This window comes from Schistocerca nitens, chromosome 6 (genome assembly GCF_023898315.1).
Source record: "Schistocerca nitens isolate TAMUIC-IGC-003100 chromosome 6, iqSchNite1.1, whole genome shotgun sequence".
Lineage (NCBI taxonomy): Eukaryota > Metazoa > Arthropoda > Insecta > Orthoptera > Acrididae > Schistocerca > Schistocerca nitens.
Window position 1 is genome coordinate 266,230,493 of NC_064619.1, and position 21,815 is coordinate 266,252,307.

Consider the following 21,815-nt stretch of genomic DNA (forward strand, 5'->3'; position numbering starts at 1 on the left):
AATATAAGTAAAATTTTCATTTTTTCAAAAGTAAACCCTATAACTGTTAATATTACTGTGAGCAAGACGCTCAGTGCCGTAATGGAAAAATGTATGCTGTTTTCTATGGATCCATGATTGTTCGAAGGTGTGCACGTCTCTGGACAAAGCAAGTTGGGGCCACGAACGTATCTCTTCAGGGCTCCAAAAGTATAGAAATCACATGAGGAGAGATTAAAAGTATTTGGAGGATGTGTAAGGGCTTCCCAGGGAAATTCCTGCGTCGTAGTCAAACCTACATTGGCAATTCATGAGGGTCCTTAGACACTTTTCGTAGATGCTTATGACAGTAGCACACCTCACCAGCCTCGCAGTTTCTAAGCCGAACTTTCCTCAGTGCCGGCCCGCAAGAATTTCAGTTTGTCAATGTTGGCTATGTAAAGGATTTTTCCGATTGCAGCTCGTGTCGTGACTAAAATGGTACCCCATTCGTCTGTCTTACTATTGTTTACTTCTTCATATAACGTCAACGCTATAAGGTAGCATTTAATATCATTGTGGGTAGAGATTTTGTTTTCCGTCATCAGTGTATATATTTCGCAAGCCGCAGTACTTCGTACCAAAGAAGTTCTTTTCTGACCTTTTGTATTCTCGTTAAGGGCGACGGAAAAATGAGTTTCTATTAGCCTCGTTACTCATTATAATTTACCTCATCTTATGTTCATGATGGCTGCGAAAATTGCGATTATTATTGTCATTCGTTCCATTTACATGGGCGTTTTATACACTTATAAAAAGGATTAAATGTACATAAAAATACGTAGTGCAAAACAAAATAACATAAAGAAAGACTCGAAAATTTTATAACTGAGTATCTAGGTTTCTAGATATCACAGATCTTGGTTCACCAAATTTAGTTCATCGAGTCTACCATGAAATTTTCGTAATAAACCCTCGTCAGTCGGGTGCTGTATAGCTTTCACAGCGACCCCACAGTGGCACGTCGGGGAATCCTTGAACCTCCATTCACAATAAGTGGTACCACACCTTCCATGCCCCATATGGAATCGATTCCGAGCTTTCTATAGTTTCCTGGGTAGAAAAAGTCAATTTACTCGTTTTGTGGGATCAGTAATAAGGCAAGAATATGCTGGAGGGAACTTCTGCCAACTTTCTCCATTCTTGACGAACATCATATTTAAGACGCGCATCTTGCGTTGGCGAGGGAGGTTTTCTGGATTGAAGTTTGTGGGCAGTTATATTCAACAGCAGGTTAAACAAAAATTAGCTCCGATGAGTAGCACACTTTAGGAACTCTCTTACAATTGTTACTTCTCATCTAATAGACGGTCGTGCAATACTGCATAATACAGGCAGAAATAATAGGTGTTGATAGTAGTGCCACTAACTGCTCTCATTTCCTAACTGAGCTTAACATCAACTTTGCGGGCATGTGTACTGTTTTTCCATGCTGTTGCACAGTACTGTGCCGTAGAGCAAATCAATTCCAATTTAGGAATTCGAAGAGTATCCATGGTTGTACGCTTTCCTTCTAGCTGGTGCTGCAACACAAAGAACACGGTCACTACAACATCAAATTAAATGGCCCTTCTCAAGTCTCCAAAGATTTGATAACAGGTACAGCCTCGAAGATCTGTGACCTCAATATAGCAAAATGCGATGATCGAAGCAGAAGTGTAACACAGTAACCCTCAGATCCAGATTCTCTGCCTTTTTTAAAATAAAAGCAGCTTTCTGGAAAAGGCAACCACAGCTCGGGGACATTGTGAAAAACAATAAAAAACACTCAAGACTCAATAAACATTCATATTATCATAAAAATAATTACAATGAAAAAGTCGAGAACGATGAGGTCTTTCCAAAAGTCACATAGATTTATTCGTAACTAACGGTTTACGTCAGTATAGACGTATCTTCAAGTTTATTTGCCAAGAATACAAATCATTATGTGAAATTTTATGGAATGGTGGGAATGCAGAACCACAATGTTGGCATTCAACAAGAAACAGTGACATGTATATACAATGGCGATATTTTGATAATGTAGTTGGACAATTACAGAGTCTTGACATTCGGAAAGTTACCCGCGTTAAGAGTCAAAACAGACTGGTGGGTTGTCAAAATAACATTGAGTACACTCGATTCATAAAATTTGTAGCAGTGATTTTTCTTGACAGATAAACCGGAAGATTCTTTTATACTGGCGTGAAACCGGTAGTTGCGAATAAAGCGCCTTCATACTGCTATGCGGCTTTTGGAAACACATCACTATCGACTTCTTATTTGTAGTATTTTAATGATACTTTCAATGGTTATCCAATGTTGAGTGTTTTTTCGTGAAAAAGGCGCCTTTCTTATACAGCTCCCCGTTTGAGTCCCAGGACTGACATTGATTCGTATGGACTGCATTGACCTGTTGCGGTCTTCGCTGCTCGTCTGTGAACTGATTCTATGTGCGCTGTCTTGAGTGCTTGATGGCTACTCCAACCGCTTAAGCAGTTCATTAGCGTCTTATATACACTTGTATGCGGACTTCTACATCTACATCTACATTTATACTCCGCAAGCCACCCAACGGTGTGTGGCGGAGGGCACTTTACGTGCCACTGTCATTACCTCCCTTTCATGTTCCAGTCACGTATGGTTCGCGGGAAGAACGACTGTCTGAAAGCCTCCGTGCGCGCTCTAATCTCTCTAATTTTACATTCGTGATCTCATCGGGAGGTATAAGTAGGGGGAAGCAATATATTCGATACCTCATCCAGAAACGCACCCTCTCGAAACCTGGCGAGCAAGCTACACCGCGATGCAGAGCGTCTCTCTTGCAGAGTCTGCCACTTGAGTTTATTAAACATCTCCGTAACGCTATCACGGTTACCAAATAACCCTGTGATGAAACGCGCCGCTCTTCTTTGGATGTTCTCTATCTCCTCCGTGAACCCGATCTGGTACGGATCCCACACTGATGAGCAACACTCAAGTATAGGTCGAACGAGTGTTTTGTAAGCCACCTCCTTTGTTGACGGACTACATTTTCTAAGCACTCTCCCAATGAAGCTCAACATGGTACCCGCCTTACCAACAATTAATTTTATATGATCATTCCACACTGCAAGCAGTTTCGTTTACAATGTAATGCTGTATCCGGCAGCTCTTATAACAAGTCAAAGTCATACGCCATCTTATATAAGTATGCATCATCTTGTCTATTAAAGATACTGCGTGTTCAGTCAATTTCATATAGCTTCTTAGTATTACCCATAAATATATAAATGTGACGTACTCCAGATTTTAACCCCCAATCTTGTAATCGGATGGCAGTGGGCTCTTTCTCATCGTAATGGTCATTTATACCCTTCATTTACATCCGTTTAAAGAGAATTTTCATCAATACACTAAGTGGAAATTATGTCCGAGAATATCTGCGTTTCCTTGCGATTGTCCAGTGACGATAATTTCCTTTAGACAACAGCGACGTCGGAGACCTATTTGCTAGTGCTGCTAATCCCATTTGATAAACTGACCATCAGATTCCTATTAACCTTCTGTGGGGCACACCCGTTATTACTTTCGGTTTCGTTGATCGTTCCCCGTCCAACCTAATGTACTGTTCTTTCACAGGCAGTAGAGTATCTGTCAGGATATTTCGTAAAACCTTCGTTATTAGTTGGCGGTGTCGCGGAGTGCTGGATAGCTCCAGCAAATATTCTCATAACTACCTGTTACCCTGAAATTAATGATGGCAACATTCCGTAAAGAAAGATAGGCATTTTTTCTGAATCCATGCAAGAGAAGCTTCTCATTCTCCAGGAACGTAAAAATGTTTGTGCTTAGATTATGCTCTAGGAGCATAGAGAGCAGCATGTCGTCCTGAATCGGGTGACTTGAACAGAAACAAGCGTAACTTCAGGTGTGCCCCAGGGTAGCGTAATAGGTCCACTGCTTTTTGCGATTTACATAAACGATCTGGTTGATGGTATTGACAGCGGCATTAGACTGTTTGCCGGTAATGCTGTAGCCTACAGGAAAGTAGTATGACATGAAAGTTGCGAACGAATCAATGAGGATTTGCAGAAAATAAATGCGTGGTGCAATGACTGGCAGTTGTTTCTCAATATTAGTAAGTGTAACCTACTGCGTATAACAAGACGAAAATCCCCATTACTGTACGAGTAAAAATAAATGCCCAGTCTTTGGAAGCGGTAACATCCGTCAGGTACCTGGGTGTGACTATTCGAAATGATCTCAAATGGAATGATCAGGATACAGAAGTAACGGGCAAAGCGAACTCTAGATTGCGGTTTATTGGTAGAATCCTGAAACGATGCAGTCCTTCAACAAAGGAAATTGCTTACAATACAGTAGTTCGTCCAGTATAAGAGTATTGTTCGTCTGTATGGGACCCTTACCAGTTGTGTCTGATTCAAGAGATTGAGAAGGTCCAAAGAAGAGCGGCAAGATTCATGACTGGTACATTTAGCCGTCGCGAGAGCGTTACAAATCTCATAGAAAGATTGAAGTGGGACACACTTGCAGATAGACGACGCGCTAAACGGAAGGGGCTGCTCTCTAAATACCGAAATCCGATCTTCGCCGCGGATGTAGAGCATATGTTATTACCACTAACTTTCATATCGCGAATTGATCACCATTCAAAGATAAGGGAAATTAGAGCTCGTACTGAGGCGTTCAGACAATCGTTTCTACCTCGCGCGATCCGCGAGTGGAACAGAGGGGGGGTAAATATGACCTTGGCGCAAATTGTGCCCTCCGCCACACACCGCTTGGTGGCTAGCGGAGTATACATGTAGCTGTCGATGTAGGATCCTGCAACTGGCGCAAGACCCTTACTATTATAATCCTGACGTTCCATTGCCCTATTCGGAATCATACAGCTCTCGCCTCTTCGACTGGTGGGACATAGTGACGTCGGGCAGCAGTGTCGCTGAGAACGTAATAACGCTGCGGCCGACGGCGAGCAGCGATACGCAGCGACGCCGGCCCTGGGCGGGAGGACGGGCCGCACTACGGCGGAGCCGGCCGGCTGACGGAGCGCGCCTGTGACACGGCAGGCAGGCGGGCAGGCAGGCGCCAGATACCATCGTCGCCCGGCCCCGCCGCCCATACATCACGACATCGGGAGACTCCCAGCGGCCGCGCCGCACCGCGCCTTGCGCCAGGCCGTCGACCCCACGTCTCTCCTCCAGGCGCCGCCGCCACCAGTAGTCCCGTGTGGCACTGCGTGGCCGCGTGAACGCTACGTGCACGTATTAGTTGGTTTCCATTCACAAGTTTCGAGTTTTGTGAGTAGCACCGTAAAATACATGAGATTGATAATACATAGAAGGAGAAACTTCTCTTGCGTGGATTCAGAAAAAATGCCTATCTTTCTTTACGGAATGTTGCCATCATTAATTTTAGGGTAACAGGCAGTTATGAGAATATTTGCTGGCCAGCACTCCACGACACCGCCAACTAATAACGAAGGTTTTACGAAATATCGTGACAGATACTCTACTGCCTGTGAAAGAGCAGTACATTAGGTTGGACGGGGAACGATCAACGAAACCGAAAGTAATAACGGGTGTGTCCCACAGAAGCTTAATAGGAATCTAATGGTCAGTTTATCAAATGGGATTAACAGCACTAGCAAATAGGTCTCCGGCGTCGCTGTTGTCTAAAGGAAATTATCGTCACTGGACAATCGCAAGGAAACGCAGATATTCTTGAACATAATTTCCACTTAGTGTATTGATGAAAATCCTCTTTAAACGGATGTAAATGAAGGGTGTAAATGACCATTACGAAGAGAAAGAGCACACTGCCATCCGATTACAAGATTGGGGGTTAAAATCTGGAGTACGTCACATTTATATATTTATGGGTAATACTAAGAAGCTATATGAAATTGACTGAACACGCAGTATCTTTAATAGACAAAATGATGCAGACTTACATAAGATGGTATATGACTTTGACTTGTTATAAGAGCTGCCGGATACAGCATTACATTGTAAACGAAACTGCTTGCAGCAAGTCCGCATACAAGTGTATATAAGACGCTAATGAACTGCTCAAGCGGTTGGAGTAGCCATCAAGCACTCAAGACAGCGCACATCGAATCAGCTCACAGACGAGCAGCTAAGACCGGAACAGGTCAATGCAGTCCATACGAATCAATGTCAGTCCTGGGACTGAAACGGGGAGCTGTATAAGAAAGGCGCCTTTTTCACGAAAAAGCCACTCAACATTTGATAACCATTGAAAGTATCATTAAAATTACTACAAATAAGAAGTCGATAGTGATGTGTTTCCAAAAGCCGCATAGCAGTATGAAGGCGCTTTATTCGCAACTACCGGTTTCACGCCAGTTTAAAAGAATCTTCCGGTTTATCTGTCAAGAAAAATCACTGCGTCGTACAGTCACTTACCTTCGACACCTGCCCGTACACCACAACAAACAATGCCAGACTGATGCCCACCCTTTTCGCCAGATCATCTGTGTATGTGTGTGTGGAAATAATAAAAGTTGCATCACACATCCCTGGCGTACTCCAGACGACACCATAGTCTATAACACTCGCCATCGAGGACAACATACTGGTTCTATTACTTAAGAACTCATATAACACATATGTGGAAATCTATTCCGTAGACTCCTACGTTCGTTAACAGTCTGCGGTGAGGTACCCTGTCGAAAGCTTTCCGCAAATCTAGAAACGTGGAGTCTGCCTATTGCACTTCATCCATAGTTCTCAGTATATTATGCGATAAAAGGGCTAGTTGAGCTTCACACGAACGATGCTGTCTAGAACTATGCTGATTCGTTGACATAAGCTTTTCGGTCTCCAGGAAATTTATTATATTCGAACTCAAAATATGTTCTAGAATTCTGAAGCAAACTGATATCAGGGATATTGGTCTGTAATATGCGGGTAGCTCCTAGAGTCACCTTCGTTTTTTTTCAGTCACTTGGGAATTTGTGTTGAGTAAGATATTTGCGGTAAATGCAAGGTAAGTAAGGGGCCAATGCCGTAGAGTCCTGTTTGTAGAAGCGAGTTGGGATTTCATCCGGACCTGGTGACTTATTTGTTTTCATCTCTTTCAGTTGTTTCTCCACGCCAGGGACGATTATACCTGTATCGTCCTTACAGAACAGCGTGCGATGGTCAAGCGACGGTATGTTTGTACGATTATCTTGCATGAAATCTTCTTAAACCTGGAGTTTGAAACTTCAAATTTCATTTCGCTCCCTCCAACTGCAGCACCAGATTGGGAAATGAGTGTCTGGATGGAAGCCTTAGATCCGCTTAGTGATTTTACGTAGGATCAGATTTATTTCAGGTTCTCGACCAGATTTTGCGCTAAGGTATAACAGTCGTAGTGAAACAACCACTTAGAAAAATGTTATATGACTGTGCTGATGAACTTCTACGTTGTTTGATTTTCAAACAGCTGAGCAAAACTGAACCTACTCAGACATTACTCTCTTTACTTTTTCTGATCAACACTAAACTGACACACGATATTTTTAGCGCAAATCAATCTGACTTTCAAAAATCCCTACAAAAGAATGGCCCTCACTAACAATAACTTATACCTTTCGTGAATCACTTACCTCACAAAAATCTTCGTTACTCAACCTACTGCAATACAGCGCGCGCCAATACTGCCAGCTGAATAAAAGATCCTAACTACTGAAGGCACTAACTACTGATAGGCATAGTTAGCAAATGAAAGATTTTGATAGAGAACAAACAATGTATTTACCTTAATAATGTTCAAAAGTCATCATATATATATATATATATATATATATATCAGTTCATGATATACAGTATTAAAAGTTTACTCTTTCTGATGGACACACGTCCAGATCGTCCGCTCTCAAAATTCTGCCATCTCTCTCCCCACATCCACCACTGCTGGAAGCACACCTCCAACTGCGCAACGCTACGCGCTGTTCACATCCAACTGCCCAACACTGCAATAGCAAATATTCCAACAATGCAAACAAGCCACAGACTTCACACAGCACAGTCAGTGATTTTCATATAGAGCGCTAAGTGGCGTTAACAATATAAAAACCTAAACAGCCTACTTATAGTAGTTGTTGTATGCTTCGCGCATAGACCTTTTCAAAGATGCACGAATCTGTACTATCTTTCGCCTGTCGTCATTTGAGCGTTCTCTTTTGAATCGAGAGTGCTACATCATTTGCTTCCTCATCATTTTCCGAATTTTGTTGGTAACCCAAGGTGGGTGTTTTGTGTCATATTCACTGGCACTTCGAAGTATCGTGTTAGTACCAAGTTTTCTGTGTGTCATGCTGGTTTTTGTGGGGTCCTGCCCACTCGTCACTTATAGGGTGCCTAAGGGATGCTGAGTTCTCGGAATGCTATACAATAATTCAAGCAAATAACATTAGTAGTTTTATTTCAATAAAGAAGATTGACAATACTTATAATTTTCAATGGTGTCGCAAGCTATGTGCAACATGCAAACAATCAGAGTCCTTTGCTCTATACAACGTCCATGTAAGTAACTGATATGGATCACACGTCACTGCTCTCCTATTACTGTCCGACCGTGGCTGGCAGGAGCGGCGCTTATATTCTCTTCGCCTAGAGGTCGCTCCTGTCGTGGTGCGGTCCAAATAGCGCTCCATTGGCCGACGTCGTCTCACCGCCTTCATTTTTTCTTGCGTTCTTCGTCTTCGTGCCGGCGCATGTCGATACGCCGGAACAGTTGTTTTGTCCGGAAATTGTGTCAGTTGCTTGACAGAGCTTCCTTTCACTCCCAGTATATCGTTAAATTTGAACCGCAAGTCTCCTCTAGGATAATGCAACAGTGATATACACTCCTGGGAATTGAAATAAGAACACCGTGAATTCATTGTCCCAGGAAGGGGAAACTTTATTGACACATTCCTGGGGTCAGATACATCACATGATCACACTGACAGAACCACAGGCACATAGACACAGGCAACAGAGCATGCACAATGTCGGCACTAGTACAGTGTATATCCACCTTTCGCAGCAATGCAGGCTGCTATTCTCCCATGGAGACGATCGTAGAGATGCTGGATGTAGTCCTGTGGAACGGCTTGCCATGCCATTTCCACCTGGCGCCTCAGTTGGACCAGCGTTCGTGCTGGACGTGCAGACCGCGTGAGACGACGCTTCATCCAGTCCCAAACATGCTCAATGGGGGACAGATCCGGAGATCTTGCTGGCCAGGGTAGTTGATTTACACCTTCTAGAGCACGTTGGGTGGCACGGGATACATGCGGACGTGCATTGTCCTGTTGGAACAACAAGTTCCCTTGCCGGTCTAGGAATGGTAGAACGATGGGTTCGATGACGGTTTGGATGTACCGTGCACTATTCAGTGTCCCCTCGACGATCACCAGTGGTGTACGGCCAGTGTAGGAGATCGCTCCCCACACCATGATGCCGGGTGTTGGCCCTGTGTGCCTCGGTCGTATGCAGTCCTGATTGTGGCGCTCACCTGCACGGCGCCAAACACGCATACGACCATCATTGGCACCAAGGCAGAAGCGACTCTCATCGCTGAAGACGACACGTCTCCATTCGTCCCTCCATTCACGCCTGTCGCGACACCACTGGAGGCGGGCTGCACGATGTTGGGGCGTGAGCGGAAGACGGCCTAACGGTGTGCGGGACCGTAGCCCAGCTGCATGGAGACGGTTGCGAATGGTCCTCACCGATACCCCAGGAGCAACAGTGTCCCTAATTTGCTGGGAAGTGGCGGTGCGGTCCCCTACGGCACTGCGTAGGATCCTACGGTCTTGGCGTCCATCCGTGCGTCGCTGCGGTCCGGTCCCAGGTCGACGGGCACGTGCACCTTTCGCCGACCACTGGCGACAACATCGATGTACTGTGGAGACCTCACGCCCCACGTGTTGAGCAATTCGGCGGTACGTCCACCCGGCCTCCCGCATGCCCACTATACGCCCTCGCTCAAAGTCCGTCAACTGCACATACGGTTCACGTCCACGCTGTCGCGGCATGCTACCAGTGTTAAAGACTGCGATGGAGCTCCGTATGCCACGGCAAACTGGCTGACACTGACGGCGGCGGTGCACAAATGCTGCGCAGCTAGCGCCATTCGACGGCCAACACCGCGGTTCCTGGTGTGTCCGCTGTGCCGTGCGTGTGATCATTGCTTGTACAGCCCTCTCGCAGTGTCCGGAGCAAGTATGGTGGGTCTGACACACCGGTGTCAATGTGTTCTTTTTTCCATTTCCAGGAGTGTAGGTTACCGTTATTGGTCTATAACGCTATAAAGCAGTTCCTTTGATCCGTTTTAGAAACATGAATGACCTGGACGTCTGAGTCTCCACAACTCTCTGCTGAGTCCAGAAAGGACTCCCGTCATACAAGGTGACTTTTTCCACCGTCTACAAATTGTAGGGTTTGAACGATAAGACGATACGGAACAAAAGAGATTTAATTAACTTATGTCCGGAAATGCATGTTTCCATTCTATAGGCCATTTATTTCATCATAATTTGTTACAGGGACTGCTGTCTAATACGCTCTGTACCATGCAGCCACAGTTACAGGATGCACGGTTTCCTTCTAGAGGGTGGTACTGTTCCTCATACGTCGTGTCCCAGAGCCCACTCCTGCCATCGTAATTGGTAATGTTGTGGCCGATTCATTTCTCTTGCTGACTCACCTTGTAGTGGAAGTGATAAAGCGCTGTACACATCGGTTCCGTGTTCGAACCGAGAGCTTGCTGACATGGTGTTTACTTGCGGAAAGGCAAATGTCAATGTGCGGCGGGCAGCAAGATTGTATCAGGAGACCTATCCCTGCCGACAATCACCACAGTATTCAATGTCTGCAACAATGTTTCGCCGTTTGTCAGAGACAGGGTCGTTTCGGGAAACAGGAAATCATGAAGGACGTACCCGAAATGTTCGGACACCAGGCTTGGAAGAAAATGTTATTAACACTTTGGAAGGCGACCGCCGTGTCAGTACCAAGCAGGTGGCCTCCCAGTACAATGTAAGCCAGACGACTGTGTGGAACATTCTCCGCGACAATTGTTACTACCCTTACGATTTACAGCGTGTGTAGGTCTTATTAGCAACAAATTTTCCACATCAGGAGCAGTTTTGTCTCCGGCTTCCTCACCAGGCAACCATGACTCCGGGATTTGTGTCATACATCCTATTCATAGATGAGGCCACCTTTATGGAGAGCGGTATTTTCAACTTTCGTAACAGTAATCTGTGAGATAGTATGCGGAACCCCCATGGAACGGTGACATCGAATCTCCAGATCGGCGCTGCCGAAATGAGGGGGCGGGGATAAATGGCGACTGTATTTTGGGACCAAATTTTCACGTCGCCTAACAGGCCGGAATTTTAGGCGTTTCCTGCGGGTGACTTTTCCTCCCCTGTTGGAAAATTGCCATTGATGATTCGAAGGGTTATGTGGCTGCTACATGATGGTGCTCCAGTTCACTTCGCCGTTAACGTCCGGACATTCCTCAATCGTAACTTCCTTCGTCGATGGATCGGACGAGGAGCTCTAGTTGCATGGCGTGCTTGTTCACCTGATCTCAACACGTGCGATATTTGGTTATGGGGATTCCTGAACAGTACCGTGTATGCAGAGCCCATTCCAGATATGGAGACACGGGGCCAGCGTATTCATGCTGCCTTTGACACTCTTCGGATGCATCTGGCCGATGTGAACCTGTGCGACAGCACATTCTCCGGCGCGTACACGCATGCGTTAAGGCACATGGAAACCATTTTCAACAACTGTGGCTGCATGGTACAGCGCGTATTAGATCGCAGTCTCTGTAACAATGTATGACTGAATAAATGGTCTCTAGCATGGAAAACATGCATTTCCGGATGCAACTTCATTAGATCTTTTTTGTTCCGTATCCTTTCACGACCAGTCTCTAGAGTTTGTACACGGTGGAAAAAAATTTCCCCTTGTAACTGTCCGTTGGTCGGCTTGGACGAGTCATTTCACTCCGGGTAATGGACTGCTTATGTTTCCTGATAGATTCACTTCCTTGTAGATGTGGGATGTTTGGTCTGGTCGGAACAAATATTTTCGAGACATCCGTGGAACATGAGTGTAGACAGCAGCTAGACGTGGACGCGTGGACGGGTGCAGCCGAGCGGCTGGGGGTCGGCAGCCGGCAGCGTGGAACTAGCAGCCCAGTAGCTCTCGCAGCCGGCCGTTTTGATGGATGCCACCAGATGAGAACAATGCGCGCCCGATACGCCGCTCTCGTAATTGACTGCCGGCAACGTCCCTGGCCGCTCCCTGCCCTCCGCGCTGAGTAATGGTGCAGAGCGCTCCGCCGCAGATAGGCCGGTCTCCTGCCGAAATGGCGACCATCATGTCAGCCACTCGTCGGCCCCGCAGCTGTCAGACGGATGGCCACCGAAACGTCGATGCTGTCAGCAGTCGACGCCGTCGTCCCCATATGTCATCCGATCCGGCAGGTCTATCCGAGTGCATTAAGTGTCGGTCACTAGTTGGACTCGATTATATGTGAGGAGACGCGTTTTAAATCTCTAACAGGAACGCAGTCCAATATTGATGACATGGCCGGGCAGAAAGCGTTGTTTTCTTTAACACGCATGAGCCAAGCAGCAGTTCAGGAAGCGAGATGGATTGGAAATTTAGAGGAGTTAGTTGAAACACCGAGTTATCCTAATTTTAATACTCAATGGTTTCCGAAAATCTCCGATAACACCTAAATAATCCCTATACTGCCGATTTCCGGGTCGAATGTTCACGCTCAGTCAGAAAAAAAATAAATAAATAAATTGCTTCAGACAGTAGTTAAATGTCTACATTTTTAATCTTGATTGTAATACAAAATGATCTTGTTGATGTTGTGCTCCACAGCTGAAAAAAATAGGCTTTAATAAAAGCAACCACAGCTGAATAAATTAAGAGTTAATAAAGTCCAGCAGAGATAATTCAACTTCGATCGATTTCGAGACTTGTAAAATCATCAAAAAAAATCTTTCCTATCGCCAAAGGAAAACTCAAGTACAGCTGTTATCCAGTGAGGTGTCATAAGTTATCTGAAAATGGTGAGAGGGAGATGTAGAACGAGATACAGGAGAGGGATAGGATAAAACGAGCGAGAGAGAGAGAGAGAGAGAGAGAGAGAGCAAAAGATAAAGCAGAGAAAGAGGGCAAGAGAGAGTAAGAGTTATAGTGAGAGGAGAGGAAGAGGAACCGGAAGAGAGAGGGGAAAACGGAGAGGAAGAGAAAGAGCAAGACAAAATGGGGAGGGAGAGGCAGTGGTCCAGGGGGATGAGGGGAGAGAGAGAGTGAGAGGGGGGAGGGTGGGAGGCAGTAGCAGAAAGGAAAGAGGGAGTGGAGAAGGAGGGTGGGAAAGGGAGAGGGAGGAAAGAAGAGAGATCGAGGGAGGGAAAGAGGGGGATGGAGAGAAAAAGAAGGAGGGAGGGAGGTAAATGGGCGAGGTGGGAGAGAAAGAGTGGGGGAGAGGCAGAGTCAGAGGGAGGGGGAAGAGATGAAGGGAGAGAGGAAGATGGAGGAAGAGGGAGAGAAAGGGGGGAAGGGAGCGGGATACAAGAGGAAGAGGGAGACATAGAGTAACAGGATACATAGAGCCCCTGTAAATACAGCCTGCACATAAACAGGTGTTTTTGCGTTGTGGGAGAGTGTAAAAAAAATATCTGAAAAGTCTGAACCCACGAAATAGTGAAGAAAGAAAATTATTTATCGGAAACTTTCTCGGAAACTTTCAAGAATCATTTGTTAGCTTGAAATTCACAAACATTGTTGGATCCATAGCAAAAGTTCTCCGTACAGACGATGAAGATTAGTTGCATTCGAGGCATATGAGCCATGGACCTTTCCGTGAGCCAATCGCAAATAGAACTGAAGTAAGTGCCTGTATTTCCAGCATCCTGGGTGTTATGGGACAGCAGCTGGTGTTGAATTATGATGCATAAGAACAGCCAGAGTTGCGAATAAATGAGTAAATTGCAAGATTATTCAGTAGATACCGGGTTTCGTGTTAACGAAGTTCATTGATGTTTAACTTTGCAAGTTTTGGTTGGTTCGAAAGTGTGTATCGACTCGAAACTGGCCAACTATCGAATAAACATATATTCTTTCACAACTCTGGCTCTCGATTTGTATCCCAATGAAATATGTACTTTAATCTACGGCACAATGAAAAGTATACTCTCGCTCACATTTTACAGCCATTTATATCAATGTAGACAGAGACATAATTTTAGATGAAGAAACTATTCGATTGACTGACGATAATAAAAGCAGACAGTATGAACTCACTCAAAATGCATTATTTCATTATTTATAGTAACAGATCCACAGTTCTCATCAATATATAATGTAAATAAAATGCTATTGTGACTATCTTCTTACTGATAAGTCATTATAACTGAATAAAACTGTAGATATATATTGCTTGCTAAGCATTATCGAACCGAGGTTGCTAATATGGTTTTATTCCACGGCAATCACTTTTTTTTCATCCTCATTGATCTCATTCATTTGACCGGATTTTGTTGAGGACAGTATAGAATTTCGTTATTATGTGGCCTTAATGTGCAGACTCATTAGAAGTTTTTGGGTATTCTGGGCTTAAGTCATTCACAAAAAGGACTTACGTAACTGGCTTACGTGCGCAGAAACCGCAGGGAGCAGTGCTCTGCATAACGTAAAACCTGCTGAACCGCGTATTCAGGTATTTATTAGAGTTCTCAGCAGGCCTGCCACGAATATCATGTTGTGGGTTTTTGCTAAGGCTGCTCAAATGTAACACACTAAGATATTTGAGATGGAAAATGCGCTGTGTCTCCGGGTGCGAAGAGGCGTTAAAAAATGGCACTACAACTCACCGTGGCGGGGCGTTGGCTGGAGACTCCAACGCGCGGTTAGAAGAGCAACTCGTGACGAAGAGACCTTGACCGTGGCGGCCAGTGGACGGTAAGGTGCCTGTCGACCTTGCCCGTCCACACACACACACACACACACATGAACACACGAAATAGTGTGTTTATGTTTATGTGTGTGCGTGTGTGTGTGTGTGTGTGTGTGTGTGTGTGTGTGTGTTTTTGTTGAGAGAGGGAGAGAGAGACGCGCACACGCTCACGCTCACATATACATAACTAAAAACACACACACACTTTGCTACGGGTACGCCTGGCGCCTCTCCGAAAACCGGCTCCGCCCGTTGCTGCCAAGGCGGCCATGGCCACTACAATCTGTTAGGCAGCCGAGATCTTATCTCGCAGCACGCTGCCTCTGGCGTTTCTAATTTCATGGAAATGGAAAACTTTTTCTCTTGAGGTCAGCAGAAAATAAAACTTGGACTTGACCTTTGCTTCCTTTCTCTTAAAACGAACATCTGATTTAACTTTCTCCTCCAAATATCTCACAGACACTATCGCTGACACCAGTCACTATCTACGTTAATATCTAGCGTCTAACTGATACAGCATGTTAAATTGTAGGCTGTAGGTTGATCGCTTATTTCATGGCGCATTCTTTATTCACTCAGAGCCTTTCTGCATCGCATTTTGCTTACTAGTATGTTAATGATGATGAACGTAGTTTCATCTGGGTTTAATATTTTACCTGAAAAGTCACAGGAATATGGTAGTATTCGAGACTAATGCCACACACACTTACTGATACGTTAAACATCTTAATAACACAGTCTAGGTCACAATTTTCTTATTATACTTTTGATAAGGGTTTTCAGCCAGTATAGGGCATCATTAGAAAAAAAAATGGTTCAAATGGCTCTGAGCACTATGGGACTCAACTGCTGTGGTCATAAGTCCCCTAGAACTTAGAACTACTTAAACCTAACTAACCTAAGGACAGCACACAACACCCAGCCATCACGAGGCAGAGAAAATCCCTGACCCCGCCGGGAATCGAACCCGGGAACCCGGGCGTGGGAAGCAAGAACGCTACCGCACGACCACGAGATGCGGGCGGCATCATTAGATCTAAATACTAATCGTAGCAACTGTTGTGTGTCTCAAATGATTGTATTACTCAGAGAAATACAACATACAGTTAACGTGTCTAGACGAAAGCGTAATGCCCTCTTTTAGTAGAAACGTTAGGTGATCTTGACGGCTGAAAGAATATTTTTTCTTTTCAGCATGTAACAAAGTGATGTATTAAAATGAACTTCCTAATGCATTTTCGGCTTTATTTTTATCTTTAACCATTTAATGATCGGTTACCCTTACTATAAGGCCTGCCTTATGGTTAGAAGTAAGTAAAAATATTTATCAGTGTATTGTTTCCAGTAACGAATATGTCCTAGAAACGTACTGGTAAATCATGTGTAGGAGATTCATACATCAAAACATATTTATGTGACTGCATTGCTGCCCTACAACTGCTACAACACATGAAAGGCCAAGTAATGTATGAGTGTGGAACACAGCATTCCAGAAGTTACTACTTCACTTAGCAACTCAATATCCAGTAACAAATATTTCATGAGAAAAAGCATCTAAGTACCTCTCAAAAACTCTGCTGGCTTTGAAGCAGTTTGTAACATAAATCTGACATGACTGACCAAAAACATTTAATAGTCTTGAATAGAAACCGTGAGAGCTGCGCTGATAGGTTTTAAGAATCAAGCTATGCACCAATCCAGACATGTAAATGTGGATAATATATTGTTATTTTTGCTATATTTTATGGTTTTATAGCCAATATTAACATGCATTCTTTGTTTTCAAATGCCTTATTGAAGTGTCCTTTGAAATTAAACTCGCCCTGTGTGTGTTTTGTCGTGTGGTAATATGTTGGTAAAATGCTGTGGCAGATTTCTTGTGCGTGCTCTTGAGTCCGTTGGAAGTCGGCATTCACAGGTTCGTTCGCCTATCTACCCAGGGTCTCTCCAACTCCACGTCGACGTAATGCTGCTGAAACTTTCACTAAACATCAGAATGACTAAAAAGAGTAGTATTTACGTTCGAGTCTTTCCTATTTGTTTATCAGAGATTATTCCTTGAATACAACTATTACTCTTATGTGGAACTGCAATAAGTAATATTCACAATTACAAATTCCCTTCGTCTTTACGTGCATCATTAACATAACAGTCAACAACTTAGGAAATTTAAGAATAATACTTTGGTAATGTTTGCTTTCCTTGTGCAAGGAGTAACGTCTTTGGTTCCTACACCAACGAAGTATCTGAAACAATTATTTCGTAATAAGATGTGTACTACAGTTTGGTATGAAACCCATGCGCCTTATCGTAGCGGACTCCAGAGCGTAAGTAACAGGCTCTGTAGCGTTCTGGTGACAACTGACGAATGCTCTAAAATATGTCACCAATTTTAACATTCTAGTAGCGCGTATGTTTGATAGATTGAAATACACGGCAAAATCTCCAAATAACTAAATTCTGGTGAATAATGTTTCGGAAGTAATCGTTCCAACAGAGTGTAGAGGTTGTGTGACACTATGTTGAGAATTTCGTATAAATAAGCTATCGTACGTGACAAACGTCTCCAGATTTCCTGCCGAACTCACTCTGTACAACCTTAGCTTACATTACTGTCATTATTATCATCATGATCATAGTCGTCATCATCCATTCGATATCTACCGCAGGATAAAAGCACTACACTTTTCGAGATGACGCGATAGTCAACGGTACGAGTCCGTATTTTAATATGAACTTGAACACAAACTGCTGGATAATACTATGTGACAACTTAAGGTCTATATTCAGAATTCATCATACAGAAGAAGGAGTGTCATCATACTCGTATTAATCTTATAGCCAGTTTATTCACTGTAAACAGAAAGAAATTTGTGGCAACATATGGTAGCACGAGGTGCAAAGTAGACCATGTTGGAAGTCGAGGAACCACTTGTTAGGAGACTATGCGGGGGTAACTTCCTACGAGACAAAAGGTACTCCATAGAAAATGTTAGAAGGCACTCCAACTGAAATAATGTGGACAACCAAAGGCCTAAGTCCAGGACTAGATAAGATAATTTTGTGTATCTTTAAAATTTATTTTAAAGTATATTTCCGTATAACATGGTTACACATTTTCTATCATTTGTTTCATCAACAAAGTCAGATAAAGAATTAAAAGACAGAGTTTATAAGAGAAGTTGTGCCGCCGAAAGAAGGAAAAGGTGATCCAAGAAAAATGAGTACCACCTCGACTTCCTATGGATCAAAGCACGTACGAAGGTCTATCATAAAGTTTTAATTATTACCTCGAAAAAACTACCTTACGTTCGCAAGTACATGTCGGCAGTCATGGTACCTATTGAAATCCCCGCACCCCAGTACCGTATCACGTCTCTAGAGGACGCACCACAAAAACACGCAGCGTGTTGATAAAGTAAGGTTTTGCTTTTGTCTTTGCCTCTCTAGCGACGTGCTGCGGTATTGTGGTGCAGGTATTTGAAGAGTTCCAGTCCATGGCCGTTCGCATTACGACCTCCGCTCAGGTCCTGGAAACGTCTGTGGATAGCCGTGTAATCGTTGCTCGTTTCGTTGCCTGTACTGTCGGTCTTTAGCCAAACCGCAGCTGCGCTATATTCCCGTCTAGGTACTCAAGAAGCAAATTCTGGCTAATAGCGTACGAGAGATAAAACATTATCAACTCTCTCTTCCCTCGTGTAATCTTTTGACTGTATTATGATATAAAAAGCCCATCCCCAGAGTGGGCCTGCATTGTCAGCAGAAAGGGTAAACGAAATGAAGTGGCAGACAACTGATTGCCAAGCCGGCACTGCAGCTCATGGTAAGCGTTGGCCGTATCTTTAACTTGAGACATTATGTTACAGCTCCATCTACGTCCGCCTCGTTAGCTGCACCGTCAACGTGGTGGATAGCTAAGCAAAGAGGCCCGGGTTCGATTCCCAGCCGGGTCGTAGATTTTCTCCGCTCTAGGACTTGGTGTTGTGCTGGTCTTATACTCACATCGTTATAATTGACGTTACACTGCTGAGATGGTTGAATGGGCACGGCCCGAAGACAAACAAAGTAAGAAAAAATCTCCACCTAATTTCTCTGTTCTTATATGCAGGTGAATATCTTTAGATAAAGAAAAAATGAAACATTAGGTTTTTACGTCCGTCGACGACGAAGTTATTGAGGAAGGACAGGGAAAATGGCAGTGCCCTTTCTTAGGTACGACCTCAGCATTCGCCTCAAACTCTTCAATCCTGAACTTAGATTTTATTGGTTGAGAAGTTAATATTAGAAATCAGCACATTGCTCATGCACTAAATAAGATGAAAGTTCTTATTTTCTTTAAAAAATGAATGATGTGATTCACGACAGTTTAGGACATGTTCGACTACTTGGGTTATAAAATAGCTTAAATATATGAAATATTCAGGAAAATCAGTATTAGACACTCAAAAATTACGATAAAACAATGCCACTGCAATGTGAAAGTATTGCAGAATGTAGATCCAGTGCCATATCGAACAAAATATATCGTTGTGAAAATAAAAGTACATTAGTGCGTAAGATCCCGAAACGGTAACATATTTTGCGGAAATCGGTAATCTGAATACAATGCATCGCTGTGTTACTGTCATGAAACAAATTGTCACTTATTCCACAAAGAAGGGTATATTAGCATATTGCAGTACATTCTAAACACATTTTAGTTCAGAATTACCAAAACAAACCGAAATTAACTCTATTTCTCGAAGATAGCAGATGCGAAAACAGCTGATGCACGGAAAACACGTGCTGTAAGGTGTACGGCAAATTGGATGTAGATATATTGAAAGGGTACAGTACCGCCCAACATTGAGAATAGGTACGAAATTCTGTCAGAACAACACATTTTTTTTGTAAAAGTAACTCAATAATTTCAATTAATACAGCGAAGCCGGATACCAGTGTGGGAAAGAATGACAATTTATTTATTTAATTGATCACATGTGCACTTCCTCAACATAAATCCTTACATCCAGTTTGGTGAGATCTGTGTGGTGTAAATGAATGAATGTATGGTCGTCTGCTAACCACAGATAGTGAATCGACATGAGCATCTTTGAGTCGATCCTTTGGCTACCTTTGGTGAGACCAAAGAGATGGAAGTTACCAGAGCTTTGAGCGTCTGAAATGGGGCTGACCAATAAGGTAGCAAGGTGCTTCTCCCACTTCGAGAGAGGTGCGAGAGAACGAAAAGACGGCCATGTTTCAGACTCGGCACTCTGGCGCTGAACCTTCTGCTGTGAAGACCTGTTTTTTGTTGTGCTCCGTAATGAAAGCGTGGAGGCATGGTATGGATGTGGAATACTTAAGAGTAGTTAGAACTAATCATTTCTCTTTCCTAGGATCTTTTGTGGGGAAAATTACAAAGTGAGGCAGGTAATTTTAAAGGGATTATAGTAAACCAACGGTCACAAAGGGACCACGTGTAGTTATAAGTTGAGATACTAGCGTGGGTACAATAAGCTGAAATATTTAAGAATTAATATCGTGTGTACCATAAGCTGAAATATTTGAGAATTAATAGCGTGTGTACAATAAGCTGATATATTTAAGAATTGCGTGTGTATCATAAATTGAAGTATTTAAGAAATATCATTCCGTGTGACGCTGAATTTAAACTCTGAGAGAAAATCAAGGTGAGTCGGCCGTTTTTCCAGCAACGCCACTTGGCTTGCATTGCACAGGAAGACGAGCGTTTATCTCCAGAGTTCACAGTAGGAAACTGGAATTACAAATTGGGGCAGTGTCGAGTGAAACTGGGTTAAATATTGATTGAAGTGGGAAAGCGGAAAATGATGAAGTTGTAACGGTTCTTGTGTATTATTTCAGATTGTTGTATTGGGTATGTCTTGTAATTTGAATATGTGTGTTTTGCATGGGAGTAGCAAGGTAGTTTCGGAAGATTTTGTGGGTATGCCTGTTCCTTCTGCATCGCTCGACCTGGAGGAATGTTTCTGGAGAATGATTGTGAGAGGCGAAGTGTGAGGTATAATAAAAGATCCACCATCCGATCCAGGGAGTGCACAGTTGTGGTAGATAGATTACGAGACCGTAGTATGGAAATTCTCTTATGATATTGTCGTAGGTTGTAGAATTTGTGTGCTAAAGAATAAATCAAATAGTGAAAAGAAAGAGATTAGTGGCCTATTTCATTAAATTGTATGTTATCATAATGTCCCGAATTTGTATAAAAGCCGTTAAATCAAAGACAAAAAGTAAGTGTGGTATTGCCAGTGCGTAGTGTGCAGACAGAGTTCTATAGTCAGATGCGTGTTTCCGTTGCGTATTATTCATGCAGGAGGATAATTTATAACAAAATCGTAAGATACGAGAATTCATGTTGCTAATCCACTCGCTTGGCAAACCACCCATCTTGCAGGCCTGACTGCTTGATGCCACAGTATGAGAAAGGCAAGTGGGTGCCTCTCATAATTTCGACCCTGCCAGGATGTTTAAATTGTTAGGATAATTGTTGCCAGGATTATTTTATTGGTTAGGATATTTTGCTGCCAGGATTCCGTTTTTGTCACGATAATTTTGTTGCCAGGATCATTTTTGTTAGGATATTTTGTTGTTAGGGTTTGCTGTTAATTTTTTTTATTTTTTGATGGAATATATTGTGATAGCGCTAAGAAGTAAAGTTTTTTTTCTGTTTGCAATTTCTTTCTGGATTGGTGAGGATCTTTTATTTTATTTTATGTAATTAATTGCGGTATCGCACAAGGCTAGAAGATCGTTTTATAATTTTCTTTTTGCGTAATGTCCGTAGTAACTAGGTCGCAGGC